Here is a 19,351-nt window from a genome sequence, read left to right as displayed (position 1 = left end):
GCCTATTGCATGATCCTTTGGTGTTTTATTTTACTTATTTATTCATTTGTTTTTAAGAACTCCTAATTTGGGGTTTTTGTTTTAGTTCCCCTTTTTGTGTTTAGATAAAGTGACACTGACTTCCCCAGTAAACAGAAAACAAATAATATTAACTATGATAATATACAGTAAACCTTAATGACCTTAATGTAAACTGAAAATGCACACCAGATACTGACACATTTAGCTTTTATGCCATGTATGTGTTGTTAGCGCACATTACTTAAACATGTAATGTTTTAAGACACAGCCAGCAAGTACCATGAAGCGCTGAACGGACGTCCACATCTGTGGATTGCATGACACATGGATTCTGTTTAGCATCTGTGGATTGCACCAGGACATTGTGTACATTCTTGAAGATAAGAATTTTTCGAACTGATATACCGTTGTCTGTTACCTCTTCATTAATGTAAAATAAGTTCAGGAATGTTGAGACACATTTTTGAGAATTCACTCGTTCTGTGCTCATGGGCTGGATTCTGACCTAATTATCTGAAGTCTTGCTGTTTCACAACACACTAGGAACACACCAAGTTGTTTAAGCTCCTGAAACAGGCTAATGTGTTTTTTTTTTCTTCTTTTTTCTTTTTCGTCCAAGTTGCATGCAGATGGTAATAAGATTCAAAACTGGTGCCATCCTTTGTGAAAGAGCTTAGCTTATACATCCATGACGTGAAGAGAACCGGAAAAGCTGCGTCCTTGGAATCCATATTCCGAGTTACCGTACGCCTGTAGCGTCAGAAACTGGCCTATTGTCATTCAAGCTCTTATTAACAGCATATAAGATGCATTACACCAACGCTGTCCAGAGTCATTCCTGGAGGGCCAGTGGATTTAATCACGTGAGCCTCTCGTGAGACCGTAGCCGTTTCCATTTTTCCTCCTCCCCCCGTGTTCCTCTTTCTGCCCTAACATTTCCCAGAAGGCAAGCCATTGCACCTTCATTAAAGCACACTTCATTAGAGCAGTGTAAACAAACAGGACTTGAGGAGTAACTGTAAGTTCAGTGTGCCTACTGAAAAAAGGGGGGGATTCATCTCTGTTCCGTTCCGTTCTGTACTGTTTGTTTGTGTGGGCAGAGAGAATGGATGTCCAATAGAATGGAGATTTTCTCCGATTCTGATTCCAGGCTTCCTGGCATGATTTACATTTGCAGACTGTACACCTGTAGAGGGCATGCTCTGTTGATTCTCTGGATTGCATGTATTTGCATATGAAATCAGCTGCTTTGTTTTTGTTTTTTGTAAAAAAAAAATATATATATATATATATATATATGTATGTATATTCATTTATTTTATTTGTTTAGTAAAGGGGACAGTGGTTCAAACAGAAACATTCATCATTCTCTTAAAGTGATTAACATACTTATTAATACAAGACTTTTTGTTCCCTTTTTATCTTATCCTGAGGATTTATTTCCCTACATTTAGTTTCATTTGGGGAAAGCATGATTCTGTGGGCTTAAGTATTTTAAGTGACATAAACCAGCATGCTCACTTTTTATAGTGCTCTTTATTCTGTCGTAGCCACAGACCAGCTGTTCATTAGAGCAAGACCTGATATGGATGTACGCACCTGTGTGCTTCTCCCGTGTGTCAGGGCTAAGCCAGGCTCTGGGAGTGCTGTAGTCTTTTTCTACATGTTATAAAGCTCGTTGAATCCTCCTCCTCCTCACACCCGCCTCTCATGTGTATCTAAGCTTCTACATGTGCATGCCTGAACATGGCTCAGCTCACATCCTTTGTGTGTGGAGAGAGAGGGGGGGGCGCACTGGGTTTTAAGCAATGTTGCTCAGTCCACAGCCTGTTGTACCAAAACTATACAAATGGAAAAAATCAGCAGCCTTGCATATTTTTTTTCCATCTAAGCGTGCTTTTAATTCAAACGGATGAGATGATATGAGAAAGCATAGCCTTTTACCTGTGTATTGCTCTGTGATGCAAATTCAGTTTCAATTACCCATGAGTATATGTTTTACCAGCACCGTTCTTTGATTTTGTGCATTTGAATAGATGTTCCCTTTCAGGGCGTTTTGGTAATGTTGAACAAATGACTGTTAGCTGTGTTATAGTCGAGCAGCTTTGAAAGCAGGTCACCCTTCTTAGCTAAAGCTATGCAAATTGGAAGTCAAGGAAACCATTCTCTTCCATTGTTTCTTTAAACGTGGTGGATTCAACCCCATTGCACCCTGTAGCGGAGATACAAAAAAATTGTGTTTTAACGGTGAGACTTGCACAGTGATTTTTGCATTTTCTCTCCATTGTATATTTTTTAGGATGTGCCACGTTTTAAATGCATTTGAAATGGCTGCTATTGTGGCCGATGCTGATAAGTGGGGGAATCTTAATGAGATGCCCGAATTCTTCAGATATGGACTGAGCTATAGTACTATACGCACTCTGCTGTTAGGCTACTTCAGACGTATCAGAGGTAATGCCATACAATAATGCTGCGTGGTGTTCTTTCTTTCATCCTTTCTTTTTTGACTTACCTGTCTCAGTGTCTCTCTGTTCCCTGTGTTTTAGTGTCTGGTACTATACCTCTCTCATGCTTATTCATCAGTTTTTGACCTTTTAGGGCTCTGCTGTTAGGCTTAACGTAGGGGTGAGCAATATTTCAAATATACTTGATATATTACGGCTTGTTCCGTGTGCAGCGTAGTAAATGACTATATCGTGAACGTCGAGCACAAATTGTCACGTAGTTTTTTTTAAGCCGCGTTGCTTTGGCGTTTCGCTTCTCTCGCTCTCTCCTATGACTCTCTCCCTCTCACAGACACAAAAAGAAAAAAAACTCGCGTACATACGTCACACACACTCGTCTGCCCATCCAGACCACTCGCCTGGGCGAGTGTATGTGACATATATAGGTGAGACGTGTGGTCTTGTATCTGGAGGGAACAGGGAAAGAGCCTGGAGAGAGCAAAAGAAGTGAAGCACCAAAGAGAGTTTATACGCGTTGAGTTTGGAAACGGTAATGGAAGATGGAGGCGGACGAACTGGTTCCGGAAAGAAACAGTGGTTTGGGCATCACAAGGAAGATGTTGGATATATACTGTTTTGTTAAATTGAACTTGGTTGTGATTTCCCCCTTTCCACATGCAAGTTTGAAATTGTTCCAGCAGAAACCACTAATGAATATAAACAAGAATGTTTTAATGCAGACATATGTTGCAGGGAGTAATAGAATCATCATGCGCAGGTGTGATTGTATGCATCAAAGGGTTAAATCAAGCATTTATGAAGTGCCTTAGAAGAGATTTCAAAATATCGAGATATATATCGTATATTGCGATACAGCCTAGAAATTTCGCAATGTTGTTTATTAGCCATATCACCCAGCCCTAGCTTCACAGAATGAATTTGTGTGGGAGTCCTTTTACCAGTTGATCAGTTTGACCATGTCTGTATGGAATTATTATACAAATAGCATTGAGTCTGGTGTCAGGTTATCCCTGTGAAACAGATATAATTGTGTCCTACACTTTAAGTCAGACCAGTTCACAGCCCTGCACTATATCCTGTAATCAAAGTTCACAGGCCTGGCTGTATGTCTGACAATGTTTTTAAACCTATGGTTCATTTTCTTTGGTTTGGACCAATCTTTGAGTCTGGTTTGTTTATGTTGCTGCCCAGTTTCTCCCAAATGAGAGTAATATAGTGCCCTGAACAAACATGGAATGCACCACTTTTGTATCGTTTCAGATTTTTCAATATAAGCATTCAACAGAGAATGGAATCTCCATGGTATAAACGGTTTTTAACACAAGTTTTTGAGCCGAACATACTTTCGGTGAATCGTTTTCTCATATCTTTCAGATGAATAATTTATTGGTTTTGGGTGATAAATTACAGTAGTAAAAAGAAAAATTATAGTTGTTAAAGAAGGCAATGCATGAGTGTGGTAGCTGGAGTGATTTGAATAGAACCGATGCAGAAGTGTGTCATATGCGCTTTGCCTCTTTGTTGTTTAAGACAGTTTTGATTGAAACGTGATACGAACCAGCACTGGCGGCCACCTCAATGGCATTACTGGGAGACCAGCCTTTTTTCACAGGCCAGGGTGAAATGTTCGATCCACTCTCCAGTTTATACTAAGCTTTGACGCCAACCAAAGGTAATGGAACTTTACTGGTGCATGCACCACAGAGCTTGGAAAATTCCACCCAAACAAACCAGGAGAGCAAGCCCCCAAGGTTTTCTCACAAGGCTGGAGAAGGATCCTATTGACTTTCACAAGACTGTCCACTGTCATTGGAACCAGTCATCTCTCTATGCAAATGCTGTTACAGCCAGCACCTTGATTCAGGTGACCCTGCTACTAGTCTTTTGTGGATCCCAAGAGTCTTTGTACTCAGAAGTGCCTTGGACAAGGATGTCGTCACGACAAAATGCATCTTAGATTCAGAATCGAGTTCTGGACACAGAAGGGAATCCAGTCTGACCATGGCAGAAACATGAAGGGTATATTCACAAAGGAGGAAATAAGCTGGTGGTTGATGCATCCCTAACCGAAGAGGCTAGTGAATGAACTGTGGTCCAGCTCCCGCTTCAGGGCAATTTGTAGTGAGACAGAGCATTTATGATGACATTTTCAGGTGTGAGCTTCTCTTCTCTTCTCTTCTCTTCTCTTCTCTTCTCTTCTCTTCTCTTCTCTTCTCCTGATTAACATGTCTGCTCATTCAGAATGCTGCCAAAGCATTCCAATTGTAAAATGACTTGTTTTAACCAGTAAAGAAAAAAGAGGAGAGAAGCATGTTTGTATTGCATCCAGCGCATCATTGTTATAATCTGAGCATGCATAAACACACACACTCCAAACCTTTAGGCAGATAATTGCAGGGAATAGAATGGAACGTTTTGAACTATTTTGAGCTGGATTTAGGTGGTTTGTGTTGGGAACAATGGCACCGCTGCTCACTGTCCCCCCCCCAGCTTTTGCATACTGTCACATCTTCTCTCCTCCTCTCTCCCGTTCTCTCCGTTCTGTATTTTTCCACTTCACCTTTGCTCTACTCACGTAATCATCATTCACGGTGTCAATGCTAAGGCGTAAAAATAACAAAAATCACAGTATGTAAAAATCACAGTAATGTTAACCAGTGTTGAGAGAGAAAAAAAGGGGAGGGGCTCTAACATCTAGCTACATGATATTCAACTCAGCCAATCAAGTATTACAGCACACACACACACACACACACACAGGCATGCATGCACACACAGTCATTACTCTCAAAACATTTTGGAAGAGAGTGGAACATTTTGGGCTATTCTGGGCAGGATTTAAGTGGGTTGGACGGGGAACAATGACAGAGCTGCCCGCTGTCCCTCTGGCTGTGCCATGCCGTCATACGCTTTATAGCCGTGGCTGTGGTATGTCCTTCTCTCTGCGTAAATGCTAACTGTTCACTTTTGTGGCAGTTGAAGGGGAAAATTTGGGTCACATTTTTCTTTTTCGTTTTTCCAAGTAGATGTCTGGTTTCATTTTTTTTTTTTTTTTTTACCTGTCCAAAATGACAACATGCTTTTGCTTGATTCAGGTGACCGTGACATTATTACATTTTTCTTTTTTTTTCTGCGGTTGGAGTGTGGTCAATGAACCTGCAATATTTAAGAATCTCTTGTTTTGGCTCTGACAGCCAGAAGCTGCACTGCCAATTTAATAATTTCTGTAACTGCCTGATAGCAATTCAGCATATGCTGTGCCTCAGTATCATTGTCTCAGTGTTCCAAATGGCTACTTTGTTGATAATTTTATTTATTTAGATTTGACTTTGGTGAGCAGTGTTGGGGTTGACGCCAGCATGTGCTTGCTGGTTGTGATGGTCTATATGGTTAGTTTCAGAACTAGTCAGTGGAGGGGTTTTATGACTTAGTTTTTTTTACACTGCATTGTGGTTTTACCAGAATTTTACAAATATTTTGTGCATGTAAAATCAATGAAAATCAATTTTGTTTGTCTTCTCTTCTGAACCTCTTTACTGTAGTTTGACTGAATTCTGTATACAGGCGCTCTTAGAGACGCTTATTCATTCAAATGCTGTTTTTCTTACTGAATGGGAACCACACCTGTCTTTTCAGTGTAATTTTCTCTTAATTGAATAAAAGCCTCTGTGTGCTGTCATTCAGAGTGCATTCGCCTCAGTATCGAAGTTTCCTGAACGTGGAGGTATCTGGTTTCTTTGGATCTGGCTTTCTTTGAAAAGATTATAATCTTGGTTTTTGCCGAATTTATGGCCAAGGCCAAGTTCTGACAGTATTGTTCTAGCAGATCCTGAAAAAAAAAAAAAACCAGAGAGCGCATGGGGAGCAGTTGAGACTTGAGGTCATTGAGTCTTGTGCAAATTCAGTGAACCGCAGTGCACTCCATCACCATAGCAGGAAAAAATTATGAAGGTCTCAGAGCTCATTTTCATCATGGCGAAAAAGAAAAGGCAGCTCGAGATTTTAGCTCCACATTTCCTTAATTGTCCTCAGAGAGACTTTGCCGGAGAAATTGGTTTTTCTCATTTAAAGAATGGCCACTTTTTTTTTTTCCCCCCCAACTTTTTTTTTTTTTCTCCTCCTTTTCCCCCTTAGTAGGCAGTCTAAAATGCCACTGAGCTCTAAGACAAGGAAGAAATCAGAGGCAAAATGTGTGATTGTGTGTTAGTGTCTTGGGATTCAGGTAACTGCTGAAGTTATGCTGGCAGATGAATTAATTGAGCTGTTGCTTGAGATCATGTGTAATGTCAGTATTGTAACGCACCTGCTCTAAACAGTCTCAGAACATTCAGACGGTCCTTTTTTGTCAGTTACATCTCACATTTGAAGGAGTGCATTTCGACAGGTGGCGTTTCAGTAATGGGGGGGGGAACCTTGAAAAATAAGAGCTGTCTGTCTCCCTCCTTCCTCTTTCTATGCTTTGCCGGCGTGACACGCTAGCCAGTCATCAGAAATTCTCTGCACAAGCCTCTCTCTTTATTTTTCACTGTCAGTACTGTGTTTTGAGCTCTAAAGAGTTTTCTATTTTGGCTTTCTTTTAATTTTTTCAGCCGCTCTGTTTTGCTTGCAGTCTCTTTGTGGGCTCCGTCTTGTTTGTCTCTGCAGTGCAGGGCTGGGAGATGAGGCAGGCAGACAGCTGGTTGAGGATTGATTACGTGCCCTGACTGAGTCGCTGAGTTTCACACACTCTTACACACTCTTTGGCGAAGGGGCCAGCAGCGCTGCGGACCGACTGCTACCTTGACGACGCTGGCGTCTGCCCCGATTCTTCCAGCGGAGCAATTTTTCAAATGCAGTTTGGATCAGTCCGCTCCATCTTATCAGCATCTGCCTCATTAGCTGAATGTGGCCCCCACCCCCAACCCCACCAGAGTCCTCACATCCCCCCACCCACTAACACAGCCACCACCTGTTCTGACAGGTTTAAGGTGCACAAGCGCACAAACAGGAAGGAAACTTCTCGCGACCGCAGTGTCCTGATCTGGTTTAACGGAGCTTGTGTGTGTGTGTGTGTGTGCGTGCGTGCACGCGTGCAACCGGATGACCATGCTGTGACCTCCTGACGTTTCCATGGCAACTGCCCCAGCCCCAGGGGCACGGCAGCGGAGGGGAGGGACAGGATGGCTGCATTCCAGCGTCTGCGTGTTTGTACATGCAAAGCAAGTTTCATGTGTTGCCCCACCTCTCCGCGAGCACCCAAAAGGATGGATAGTAGCTTGGAGACCGTTGCCTGGGAAGTCAAGCATTAGAGAACGCTTTGTGTTCCTCTTACAATCCTGTCAGGGTTAAGTTTAACTAGGTCTTTGAGTTTGTTTGTCTGAGCATGTCAGAACCCTTAGTTTTCATTGACCTACATTACAGCAAAGGCTGGGTTTTTTTTGTGTGTGTGAAGGGACAATGTGAGAAATGAATGTGTTCTTTTTAACCTTTCTTTTGTGCTCAGCTCGCAAAAGCAACCCCTCTTCTCGGAAAAGGATCCGCGTCCACGTTTCTGGAGTGCTGCGGTGTCCTGTGCTGGTTTTAGCCTGGCTTAGGTGGACAGTTGTGTGTCCTGTGGGCAGATAATGAAGATTAAAACCCTCGGCGTGCCGAACAAAAACATATCCCACGACCACGGCACCAAACTGCTCTCCCACTCTCTCTCACTTTCTCCCTCTCTCTCTCTCTCCTTCCACACCTCCGCTAGCCAAAACCCCTGCCTTATTGTCATGATTATAACTCTGCACTCTCTTGAAGATGTTGACTTCCAACTGTGGGATTGCCACCTCATCACCCAGCATGTCAGCCAGACCCTTGACCATATGATGTCAAGTCAGTGATTAACAGAAAGGCCTGGCAGGATGTTATAGAGAGGAGCGAAGCTTCTCTGGTTCCTTGATTGGTAGATTGGGACCGAATGGAATGTTTTCTTTGCTTCTTCCTTATTTCCTGCCCTCTCATGTCTCACTGCCCTGCCCCTGATCTCCTGCAATCAGCCCTTGTTTTGCTCTCCTTGTTCCTCTCTGCCCATTCTCTTAATACATTGGGGACGACCCCTCAACCCCCCCCCCCCCCCCCCCCCCAGCCGAACCCCCTCTGTTCTGAGTCCTTCTCTGTTTTTGCCAGTGGCCTCACAGTCTTCCTACTGAACAAGGCTTCTTGATGAATCCCTAAGAAAGCATTGGCCTCAGTTCTCGCGCTCTCTTTTTTTTTTCCCTCCTTCCCTGGCCTGCCCTCCTACTTTTTCCTCCATTTCTCCTTCACCTACTTCTTTTTTGTGTACTTTTTTTTTTTTCATCCCACACATGCCCTTAATTTCCCCCCCATCATGTGCTATTTTACTGTCACCTTTTCTTTCTTTCTTTCTTTCTTTCCTTCTTTTTTTTTTTTTTCATTCTTTCTCTCTTCCTCCCTCTCTCACTCTCTTGCTCTGTTTCTCTCTCGCACATGGATCCTTCTCTCTGTCCCCTCCTCCTGTTTCAGAGGAGCTGTTGACTGGGATTTGGCTCGGTCACTGCAGCTGTCTGCCACGCTCCACTCCGCTGTGCAGTGCTCCAGTCGAGTGCTCTCCAGTGTTGACGAGCCTCCTCCAAAACCTCCCATGTCTGGAGGGCTTCAGCCAGCTTCACTGCTCCCACTGACTCCCGATCAGCCTGCTGCCTCTCCCCTTTCCCTCAGACAAACCCAAAGGGCACAGAAAGGAGAGGGAAAGACAGACCGAGAGATTGGAATTTTTGGAGAGATTCTGAGAGAGACGGAGTGAAAGACAAAGAAAACGTCATGGTGGAAAGAGTGTCTGCGAGATTGAGAGCAAGACAGGAGCAAAAACAGAGATGTGCCAGGGGGAGAGGGTTTTTGTTTGTTTGTTTGTTTGTTTTTGTTTTGTTTGGTTTGTCTTTTTTGGTGTTTTTGTTGAGGATTTCTTTAATTAATTCTTTACCCAGCAGGTGAGAGTGAAGCTTGTCTTTCTAGGTGAGGGTGAGGCTTGTCTTTCCAGGTGAGGGTGAGGCTTGTGTTGGCTGATTTGAAATTCCCTGCCTGTGTGATCACAGAAGCGGTCCCATCATTCTTCTGGCTTAAGTATGTGCAGCAAACATGGTGTCTTTCACTGGTTCAGTTACCTCCCTGAGTGCGTTATCTTGCCCCGCCCCCGGCTTTAGGCCCCATTTGCATGCCTACATGAATAAAGGCTAATAATTCATGATTCCCAGCATCTATTTTGGTTAATTATTAAATTTGAACCATCTGTAAGGCACTCTTGATCACAGCCCTCTCGCATTTGCAACGTGGAACAAGACGGTCTATTCCAACCACCGCATGGAGGAGTTCAAATAAAAGGGAACAGATACACACACACACACACACACACACACACACACACACTCTCACTCACGAAGTCAGTTCCCAAATTACTTTTCTTAAGGCTCCATGACTTTTTCTTTCTCTCATTCTCATGCTGTCTTACTGGCTCAAAAACTCTCAGTTCTATGACAAAGGCCCTTCAAGGTTATAGAGCTCAGCGCAGCCTGAACTGGTTTGTGTAGTGCCGGCGTCTTCCCGTCCAGTTGTTGACATTTGTGGTGCTGCAGATGACCTTCTGACTCTCAGAGTAGATGCGTTGTGCTTCCTGTATGTGTTGGCCATATACAATTACACCCCCCCCCCCCCCCCAAAAAAAAAATTTATTGCACTGTGGTTTTTGGAACAGCTGTGCTGTTAAGGATGAAGGTGGAATAGAGTGTGAGTAAATATTTACACCCCCTCCCCCTCCCAGTGTGTATGTGAATGCTTAGCATACAGCATGTTTTAATGACAGACCCCCCTCCCTACCTCCCCACCCCTCCACTCTGGCAGAGCTACGAAATGATGTGTGTATTTTTTAAAGGCGAAAGGCTGCGCATGCATGATTGCTTATACATGCGTATCATGACTTAAATTCCCAAGTCGGTACTTGATATCGGCCTTGCTGAGGAATCTGGGCCCGAGCTTGCATTCGCCTCTAATAACTACTGAATGTGGACAGGCTTGGCAGCGCCTCAGCTGTCTCTCTCTCTCTCTCTCTTGCTCTCTCTCTCTCACCCCCCACTCCCTCGTGCTCGCTCTCTCTCTCTCTCTCTCTCTCTCTCTCTCTCTCTCACTCTCTCTCCCCCCTCAGGACTGTGCACAGCTGGAAAACTCATTGTTAGTTATATTCTTTGCTGGCCATTAAAGATAAGGGCTTTGACATAAGAACATTAAAATGCAGATTTTGTTAAGTGGATGCTCGAAGATGTTTCTGTTATGGAAAAAAAAAAAAAAAAATTACGCTTCCTCTCCATCATACAGATGTTAAAATTTCCGAGAGAGAGAGAGAGAAAAAGAAAATGTTTTTTAGTCTGCCGCTGTCTCTAAAATGACTTAGTCAGACTCTACCAGTGTGGCAACCAGAGGAGCTTTACACATTTTGCTTGCCAGCAAAACCTGACTGTCAGCCATCTTTGATCATCTGCTGACTCTGATCCGTGTTCTTACAGCAACCAGCAACTTCAGCAACCGCAGATTTGGTTTGAATTTTAATTCTGATGCTGAACCATTAGCAGAGTGCCTGAATTTCCTCACAGATATGAAATAGCCTACACCACATAGAAGAAAGAAAGAGAGAGAGAGAGAGAGAAAACCTTCCTGATCTGCATAGAAATTGAAAATGCCTCGACTGGTGGTGACAGAGAGGAAAATCTCACTGGGGCCAGCGGAAGTGCTGGGCTTTTTTCCCTTGTGGGGTAAATGCAGAGGAGATGCCCGGCAGAGAACCGACACAGAAATAAAGCACAGTGAGCCCTGAGATGCAGTATTTGGCATTTCCTAAAGAGGTAGAGATCTGATCACCGCCGCATGTGTTTGGGCTTGTCGGTAGAGACGGGGATTAAGTAGTTGATTTGAAAATCATGCATAACAGAAAATCTGTTATATCTTGTCCTGTTATTTTCTTTTCCACATCTTGTTTTGTCTGTGCTAGCATCTCTCTCTTTCTGTCTCTCTCTCTCTCTCTCTCTCTCCCTCTTCCTGTCCCTCTCTCTCTCTCTGTCTGTCTTTCTCCTTCTCTCTCTCTTTCTCTTTTTCTCTGTCTCTCCTCCTCTGCCTCTGTCTAGCCAGCTGTTGTGTTAATAGTTTCACTGCCGCCTGGAGAGCCGAGTAATGAGATTCTAGTCGGAACCGAGACCCTTCGGCTCTCAGGAAATGTTATTTATTTATTTGTTTGTTTATTTATCTATTTATTTGACTAGTGCAACCTGTCTCTCTGCTCTGTCTTTTCTCTCTCTCTCTCCCTCTTGTCACACGATGGCAGCTCTCTCTCTCATGTACCCTTCCTATCCTGTCCTTTTTTCTTTTTTCTTTTGTTCTTCTTCTTCTTTTTGTTTTTTAATCTGTTTGCTTAAACAATTTTTTGGGGGGCCACTATCTGTTCCATCGCCTTGCCTAAATGAGAGTTTCTTTTTGTTTCATGTTCCCTCAGTCCCTATTTTCAGCTTTGCCTTTTCTCAGATTAAAGTGTAAAGTTTAATTGGCAGTGCTCTATCTTAATTGTGACTTAAAAGGAGAGCATGAAAGGGGAGATAGGGTGCATTGTGTGTTCAGACTGAGGTGGAACCTCTGCAGCACCTCCAGAGTTATCGCCATTTTCTCAATATTCTCTCCTCTGTTTACTTTGCTACAGTCTCTCTCTCTCACTCACACTCTCACTCTCACTCTCTCTCTCTCTCTCTCTCTCTCTCTCTCTCTCTCTCTCTCTCTCTCTCTCTCTCTTTCTGTCGCACACACACACAGAACAATCCAAATTATTTGAATAGACTCAGCTCATTGACTTTTTCCAGTCCACAACACTTCAGAGACACAGAACCTCTGAGAAAGTGTAGCTGCTTCATTCTGCACCTAATTGCCCAATCTGCCTCTGCCTGCACACCCACCTTACAACCTCCAGCTTCAAGTCGAGTGGATTACTCTGCATTAGCTCACTGGAAATGAATGTTTTGTACACACTGAGCGGCTCTGAGTCAAGAGAGAGAGCGTGTGTGTGTGTGGGCACATGCTTGTGTGTGAGTGTGTGTGCACATGCTTGTGTGTGTGTGTGTGTGTGTGTGTGTGTGTGTGCACGTGCTTGTGTGTGTGTGCGCACATGCGTGTGTCTGTGTCTGTGTTTGTGTGTAGGTGTATGTGGTACCTGCACTCTGGCTGCGTAGGCCATTCATGCTCCTGGCTGGCATAAGCCAGGCAAGTGGGACTTCTCTTGCCTTGTGTGGTTTTGAGCATGGAAGTTTAATTTCCTGTGACAGAGAGACCGGGAACAATAGGAGGAGGACGGGGCAGGGAGAGGCTGAGTACACAGTGGCAAACGATAACATAAAGAGGCAGGCTGCTGCGTAGGAGGATAGACAAAACAAGAGGAGGTAGAGAGAGAGAGAAAAAAAAAAAGAAACAAGGTTGGTTCTCTCCTTGCTGGCAGCTCTTGCTCCTTGTGAGTATGCATCATCCTTAGGCAGAACTTGAAGGTACAAAAAGCCTCTCCCCCCCCCCCCCCCCAAAAAAGTGAGGCAGTACCACAGAGACCTATTAGTGTTGGCTCATTGGCATTTATCACACTGTTCTTGTGGAGTGCCCTCATAATCTGAGACTAATTGAACCCTGATAAAGTAAAGGCCAGGCCATTGTGTAGGACGTGTGAGTGAGAGTGAGAGAGAGAGAGAGACGGGGTAACTGCGTGTTTGTGTGTGCTGCGTAGAGTTTCTACAGTATGTTTTGTGAGTGTGTTTTCCTAACACAGGCACAGCTGCAGCTGTTCCCACTGCTCCCATGCTCCACCGTACTGAGTGTGTCAGAGCCCCCCCCCCTCCACACACACACACACACACACACACACACACACACACACACACACACACTCAGGGGGGCATTCAAATTGAGACCCCAACCTTCACCCCTCCAAATCGAGTGTAGCAAGAACTGGGGAAATGAAGCAGTTAACAGATGGATGGATGGATGGATGCATGGTTGGACTACATCACTCTCATTAATTTTTTTTTTTTTTTTTTAAATCTCAGTCTTTGACTGCCTGTAGTTGCTTACAGTCTTGGCTAATGGCTTGTACATCACTTCTCTGATACATTCATTGGTGAGATTCCTATTACATGAGGCGGTTTGGTATATTTTTATTTATTTATTTTGCACCAGATGAAAGCAGAGATGCTGTTAAGGGGGACTAGTTTTTCGTTTTGCATGCGTTTGTGTGTGAGTCTGAGGGAGCGTGGGTGGGCGGGTGGGTGGGTGGGTGTGTTTGGAACCAGGTTCTCCTTGATGCCTCTTTCATTCTCTGAGTGCTGAAGCTTTCTGGTCTGCTCCATTACACCCTGTCCATAGTCATTAGATGTGCGCGCCTGTCTGTCACTGTTCGCCCTTATGCCGCGTGCTTGACTGTGTGCATTAGTCCTCTACACTTGACAGTGTGTGCTCTTTACGATTTTCATGCTTAATATGAGTCACCGCTTTCCATTTGAATTCTCACTGCTGTTTCGGTCCAAAAAAAAACACAAAAAAAACAAAACAACACCCCCCCCCCCGCCAAAAACCAACTACACAAACAAAAAAACAGCCTGTTCAGTCTGAACCACTGCAGTGTGTGCCCATCACCTCAATATATTTTAATGCAACTCTGCCAGATCTGAGAGGACCTGTGTGGTTGCCATAGAGATTTGCTGACTGATGGCTCTGCTGTGTGTGTGTGTGTGTGTGTGTGTGAGGGTGTGTGTGTGTGTGTGTGTGTGTTTGTAAGATGCATTAAAATGACCTGCTTAACATTTCTAGCGAAACAGGATGGAGAAATAGAAGTACATGTAGTAGCCTGAACAGTCGGTTTCCTTCTCTGAGGGACTGTATTCTGTAGAAAAGGTTATGTCACCCAATCCCTGTGTGTTAAAGTCAAAACGAACGGCGTCCTCACTTTTTATACCCAGTCTCAGTAACCCGGCTAACTACCACCCCCCCCACCCCCCACCCACCCACCTAAGGGAGAGACATGTATTAATTCTTGTTACAGCTAATAGAACGATCAACTCCTGATCCGGTATAAGTCATAAATCTTCTCCCGTTTGCAGTTTCCGTACTGTCAGGAAATGCAGGAGTTTGCAGTTCTGCTACGATATAATTTCCGGGTGACACGTTTTATTTATTTTTCTGCCCCTGTTTCTCAGAGCGATTGTACTTTTCAGAGAGAGAGAGAGAGAGAGAGAGAGAGGGAGGGAGAGAGAGAGAGGGAGGGAGAGAGAGAGGGAGGGAGGGAGAGAGAGAGAGAGGTGTATGTGGTCATGTCAACAGGGAGTTGTGTTCTGCATTGTACCCTCTGTAAATGCCTCCTGGCCCTCTGCTATGGGTGCTGTCAAGGTCTAGTATTTTGGAGACAAGCAGAGAGAGGGACTTACTCTGCAATCAGTGGAAGACTGTAAGCGTGCGTGTGTGTGTGTGTGTGTGTGTGTGTGTGTGTGTGTGTGTGTGCGTGCGTGCGTGCGTGCGCATGAGTGTGTGTGTCTGTCTGTGTGTTTGTCTGCATGTGTGTGTGTGTGTGCGTATGTGTCTGAATAAGATAGCATGCCATGCCTGCACGTAGTCATTGAAATGAACTGAAGTTATTTAATAGCAGTGAATTATAGATAAAGGCCAACGCACGCTTTCCAAAGTGCTCTCAGAGTGTACTGGTTGCCATGTACGCCTCCCTTGGCCTCATTAAAAAGGCATGGGACTCAAGTGAGTGTTTCTGAGCCCTCTGACGTGACCCATTGAATTTTTTCTGTCGCACACTATTGATTTCTCAAGCAGATATGGCCTATCAGGGCAGGGGTCTGTACCCCCCCCCCCCCCCAAAAAAAAACCAGCCTTACCAGTGTTTTTTTTTTTTTTTTTTTTCCTTCTATGTAATCCACGCTGGATATGTTTGCACAGTCTTGACGTACAGATCCTTAAAGCGACACACGGGCCGTGGCAATCGCCTTCATAGATCTCTCATTGTTATTACTGTGGGAGCGCTGAGCTCTTTGCTTTTCCTTTCTTATCAGATATCCAGTCTGAAATACACCCCCCCCCCACCCCAACCGCCACCGCCATCACAAATGTGCCTATTCATCATCGAAGTGATTCGCATACCTCTCTGCAAAAATCATTTGTGTGTGAAAATAGAGGAAGATCTGTTTCAAATTGGGAAGATTTTCTTTTTTCCTTCTGTTATTTATTTTTTTATTTCTGGTGTTATCACGGTGTACTAGGAGGCGCACGCACGCGTGCATATAGTTGATCTTTTCGGGCGCGCGCACGTGAGAGAGGAGGACAATGCACACGCACATGCGGTCGTTCGTTTCCTCATTCGATCATACGAGACCACGCCCTGGACCAGGCTCGTGGATGTGTAGAAGTCTGAGCGTCTGAGGGAGTGAACGCTAGGGGAAAAAGATTACAAGGGTAAAGGCTGTCGTGCTAAACGACTCCCTCTCACAGAGAGAGAGAGGGGGATAGAGGGAAAGGATGGGCTCGGCGGAGAATGGGGGACGGATGAAAGCAGGAGGGCCAAGGCCACCCACCAGGTGCCGTTCCGTCCTCGCCGACCGGAGGGGAGGGGCATAGGGTTACCAGCTGAGAAACTTGATTAGAGCATTATCTTTTGCGTGCTGTACATCACCCATCCATAAATGCAACATTTCATCCCGTTCGGTTTTTTCCTCGCCGGCTCTGCCGTCGCTCTCCTCCAGCTGAATATGATGAACAGGTCGCAAAGGCCGGCCGTCATGCATTAGACTAAAACACACACACACACACACGCTCGTACACTCACACCCTCATTTTCTGTACATGAATAAGTCGCCTTGTCAGACACGCACAGCGCGTGGTCAATTAGACTTTTATACGTACGTTGTCATTGCCAGTGGCCGGATGCATTCCCCAGTCCTAACGCACAGCGGCTCGACATTGCCCGAGAAAAAAAAAAGAAAAATTCTGCATTTGTGTTTTATTCATAAAAGAAACAGTCTCGTCTAGGGCTGCCGACAGGTCAAGGTAGCATTCACATCACGCAGGTAAGCCGGGAAGAGCAGAGGACTGACGTGCGGCGGGTTTGGTTAAAGGACCAGAAGCGTTGCTTGTAAAATGTGCCAGGCTGAAATATAACGCTGCTCTCTTTGGGGCTGCCTGCTTTGCGTCTCCAACCGCGCGCGCGTTTTGTCCTTGGCGGCGGGAGACGGCTTGTGCTTTTGGGCCGGAGAAATGGATTTCTCCTCCCTGCGAGTGACCTTTTCCTGTCGGGTCTTCATCGGGGCAGCTTAATTACTCGCTGTTGCATTAGCATGACGGGCACAGGACCTGTCAACGCTGAAATGTCACCAGATGAAACATCAACCTTTCTTTTTTTTTTTTTTTTTTTTTTTTCTTTTTTTTTGTAACGGTGCGTAACAACGCAAGCAAAAAAGAGGTCCATCTCCTCCCCTCCCCTTGCAGTACGCAGTTAGTACTATAGTTTTTTTTAAGAATTAATCTCCATCCTTTTTACCCTAGTTTTTTCCTCTCCATGAACTCTCTAGTGTCTCTGGTCTCTGTGGTGTCTGTGCTGGGGAAGCTGAGAAGGTGTGCTAGAGAAAACCTCACGCGTTTCCACCTGAGTGGGTGTTGGCCCAGTGCAGATCCCAGGAACAAAAGCTCCTTTGGTGTCCTCAATATGCCTCAGTCTCAGAGAGCTACTGTAACACAGAGCTGTGGAGCTAAGCTAGCACACCCCTGCTGCAACACCACAGAGTCAGACTGATTAACTCACCCGTACGCAGGTGAAATCCTGTTATGATAGAGAGCTAATCCTCACCTGCTGGCTGCCTCCCTCCTTCTCTCTCTCTCTCTCTCTCTCTCTCTCTCTCTCTCTCTCTCTCTCTCTGCTGCACTCTCTCTCTCTCTCTCTCTTCCTCTGCTGCACTTCTCTCTCCTCTCTCTTTCTCTCTCTACCACTCTCTCCCTCTCTCTCTCTCTCTCCTCTCTCTCTCTCTCTCTCTCTCTCTCTCTCTCTCTCTCTCACTCTCTCTCTCACTTTCCCTCTCTCTTCCTCTGCTGCACTCTCTCTCTCGCTCTCTCTCTGCCTCTACCACTTCTCTCCCTCTCTCTTTCTCTCTCTCCCTCTCCCTCTCTCTCTCTCTCTCTCTCTCTCTCTCTCTCACACACACATTCTTTCTCTGTGTGCGCCTGAAGTGAGAGACAGTGACACAGTGGGATTAGAAACACCATCCGCAGTCAAGCGGAATTGTTTGTTCTGCTGCGGCACCGTTAATTGGCAGATATATCATGGGAGAGGTATTAAGCTATAAATAAGATTTGCTGTGACTAAAGTCTGTAAACAATAGGCATGTCCCCTGTTTAAGCCCAGACCGGTGAGATGTGGAAGAGAGAGAAACCATTCCTTATCCTTACTGACATGCTAGCAGGCTGGGAATCAAACAGTAAAGTGTCACTATGATAAGATATTGAGGGGAAGAGGAAAGGGGGGGGGTGCGGGGCAGTGAGGGGAACACATTGTGTGTGTGTGTGTACATGTTCCTTCTGTTTTGATAAAAATTGAAATTGCATAACTGTTGGGTGTACAGCTCCAGTGTAATAGCGCAAAGGGAAGACAGTGAATAATCTGTACATATGTAGATGTGCGGTGGCCGTATGAATCATTCATCGCGCCAGCGGATAGCATTACATTATTTATTTACTTGCTCTCTCATCCGAATGACTGCTGTTTGACGTGCGGGGCCCCTGGACGACGCGGCAGTGGGGACTGGGGTGGAAGGGGGGGGGGGGGGGACGGGTGCTGGAGTGGCCGAGGTTAAGCGCCAGACTCTCTTAAGCTTAACATGTCGGCCTCGGAGCTTCCCGCTCCCGTCTCCGTCCTCGCGGACCCCGACGCGCAGCGCCGGCGCCCACCACGGGCGTAGAACCTCTCTGCGTTTTCGACGACCGAACAGACGCCACCCCCGGGGTCTCCGTGACAGACCTGCCGAGGTGCCTCAGGACTACCTAGCTTATTTTACCTTTTTATAGGCGGCTTTCGAAAGTCCGATCACCACCGTCACGACAGATTTATTCGGAGGAGAGCCGCGGCAGCGCGTAATGACAAAGAACCGACATCGTACGTAGAGGCGGCCCGGTATTCTCCAACATCACGCATTCATAACCGTCCGCCTCCCTCCTCTCCTTCCATCCTCTCTCTGTCACTCCTGACAACCGTGTGGTCCACGCTCTGTGAGGAAGGCACACTGACATGGCTGTCTCTCAAACTGAGTGACTAGGAAATGTGTTTAATCTTAGATGCTGTGCTCTGGAGTGAGTTGTGGTGTTTGGGGAGTTTAGTCCCCCCCCCCATTCCCTTTTTTTTTGTGTGTGTGTGTCACCCGACTGTTTTATCCGAAAGGAGACCGAGGTGGGCTGCATGTATTGATGTAGATGTGAACAGCAGGGGTTCATTTTGTGGTACTGTGAGATGGATCCTTAATGAATTCTCTCTCTCTCTCTCTCTCTCCCCCCTTCTCTCTCTCTCTGTCTCCTCCTCTCTCTCCTCTCTCCAGGTCTCTGATGAGGGACTGCTCTCTCTGAGGTAAGACACCACTCAGTTTTTTTTGTGTGAGATGGACAGTGTCCACATTTCTTTGTCTGTGTATGTATGTATTTATTTATTTATTTAGTTATGTCTCTTAACTGACCTCAAGTTGAACAATCTAAGGACTATATGTCTCCCTGTTGGATCCCCACAGAGTTGCCACATTTAATAAATAGTACATTTCCGTTTCCCATGGCAACACAGAGCATGC

The 19,351-nt window shown here is 45.3% G+C and overlaps 1 protein-coding gene across 1 annotated transcript in view; it reads left to right on the top strand.

Moving 5' to 3' along the window:
• ndst2a (N-deacetylase/N-sulfotransferase (heparan glucosaminyl) 2a) overlaps positions 1 to 19,351 on the top strand; it is a 77,176-nt gene that overhangs the window by 10,431 nt on the left and 47,394 nt on the right. The window contains exon 2 of the mRNA XM_030772996.1: positions 19,109 to 19,137. The gene's annotated coding sequence lies outside the window, so the exon portion shown is untranslated. The remainder of the gene's footprint in view (positions 1 to 19,108; positions 19,138 to 19,351) is intronic.

The sequence above is a fragment of the Chanos chanos genome, chromosome 4 (genome assembly GCF_902362185.1).
Source record: "Chanos chanos chromosome 4, fChaCha1.1, whole genome shotgun sequence".
NCBI lineage: Eukaryota > Metazoa > Chordata > Actinopteri > Gonorynchiformes > Chanidae > Chanos > Chanos chanos.
Note: the sequence above shows the minus strand (reverse complement) of the source record. Positions and strands in the feature narration are given on the sequence as shown.